Below are 2,075 nucleotides of genomic sequence, written 5' to 3'. Positions count from 1 at the left end.
GGATCTCAAGAATTTTTCGGTCTTTCTGATGGGATGTTGTATCCCCCTCAGTCTGGGTTGGCCTTGACCAATCCTTGTCCTCAGTGTTGGGGTCACTACAGTCGGAACATAATGTCCATCTCTGCTCTCCCCTCTTCAGGATCCATCTCAGAGTCTGTCTGCTTACTGTCTCCATCATAATCTGGTTGGAGATCCTTCGGCCAGGTCCTCACAGGTGGCCGTGTTTCCCATCTCCTTCAATCTACCTAGGGTGTGGGAACTTCTGTCATATTGTCAAGTTGTTCATTTCGAGTCTGTTGAGTGGGTGGTTGGCGGGTGCTGCTCTGGTTTTGTTTGCTCCTTATTTCTTATCGATCAAACATCTCTCGTCTTTTCTTTCCTCTTTATTTTTTTGTGTTTGTCACTCGCTTGTAACACCTCTTATTTCCGGCACTTACATGACCTAATAATTTTTTTTAAACCCACCCCTCAACCGTTACTAATACATAAAGAAAGAAATAAAGAAATAAAGAAATTGATTTTCGTTTGTTTGTTTATTTTATTTTTTAGCATAGAAAAACACATCAACGGTCATTTGGTGTTGGGAAAAAGTAAGACAGACGAACAGAGGTGCAGAGCCAACTACGAGGAAAAAAAGACCTACCACCAATTAGCACCCTCCAACCACCCACCTGTTTATTTTACTGGGTTCGAAGGGTTTGAACCGTTTTGTTGGTATCTGCCCAGGACAGGTTAGACGTGGCTTGCGACATGCTTAATTCATAAGAGTTGGCGTTTGCGTATATCACATACAGGGTGATCCCCCCCCCCAAAAAAAAAAAAAAAAAAAAAACAACGTACAACTTGTTTTGTAAATATCTTCCTCCGTACTGAAGTTTTGCGTTTCAGATTTGAACGTAACATTTGGAAACCAAAAGTCAAAAGGAATTTGTCTGATATTCATTTTAGATAAGTCCATTGAATGGTTTTGCTCTAACAACCCATATTCAACCTTGTCGCCATTTTCATAGCATGACGCACTAGTTCGCATTAGGCCTACCACTAAAAGTTGCAACAATGGTGCCCGATTGCAAGCTATAACAGTCTAACAAGTAAACAGAAATCTGCAGATATTATTCTTCCCAAATTCTGTTTGCCTACTGAGATCGTGGCTAGGTTTACTATATTAGTAGAGATAAGAGAGTTTTTTGTATTGAACATTACCTCTCCACAAACTCTCCATCCTTGACATTTCGTAAGTTCTGCGCACGGCATGGAGAGAACGCTTAGGTGTCCTAAAGTCCTTTGACGTCAAGAGAAGAGAATTTCTGTCAGTTCGGATCTATAGCAAATCAGAGCTAAAAATTTCCTTTAAAAATGACCACTTCAGGTCGAACACGCACCAAGCACAGTCCTTTCAAAGTCAGCATGGTGCAGATTTCAGTAGTCGAGTCTCATGAGACGTCTGTGCGTAGTCAGTCTGCAGCTAGGACTTTCCTTCACTCAACAGTCTGCATTGTCATGGCAGATCTTAACCTAGGACTGTACCACTTTCATCTTCGCTAGGCCGAGATGACAGGGATCAGAGCATGGCAATGTGTTCATGATTCCTCGATTGTCTTGAAAAGCGGGATCATTTCCTCGATGACATTTGGTTTAGTGCAAAGCCCATTTTCACCCTGCGGGATGTATTAACTTTAAAAATGCTGTCTATTGGGCACCCGACTCCCTATTGTCTCTAGAAGCCACTACATACTGAATATATACAGGGTATGTGGCTGCAAACACTCATGGTTTAGCAGGTCCTTGTGTTTGAGGGCCATTGAACATTTTGAACGATGCGTAAGAATGTGTCGAGTCCAAAGGAGGGCACGCAGAGCACTGCTACTAGGAATTTCAGAATGAAACCGTTATGTTTTTTTGTACTCTGTAAAAAAAATTAAATATTGTTTAAATGTCGCAGGGAAGGAAAATTAAATGTTAAAGAGAAAATAAAGAAAAAGATCTACCAATCGTTTCACGACTTCCTTTAAAAGATTTTTTTTAATGGTGAACTTTGCGTTTTTGAGTGCTTTTTTCTTTAAGCCATTTCCGTT

Source organism: Aplysia californica, unplaced genomic scaffold, assembly GCF_000002075.1.
Source record: "Aplysia californica isolate F4 #8 unplaced genomic scaffold, AplCal3.0 scaffold00827, whole genome shotgun sequence".
NCBI lineage: Eukaryota > Metazoa > Mollusca > Gastropoda > Aplysiida > Aplysiidae > Aplysia > Aplysia californica.
This window is presented reverse-complemented; position numbering follows the sequence as displayed.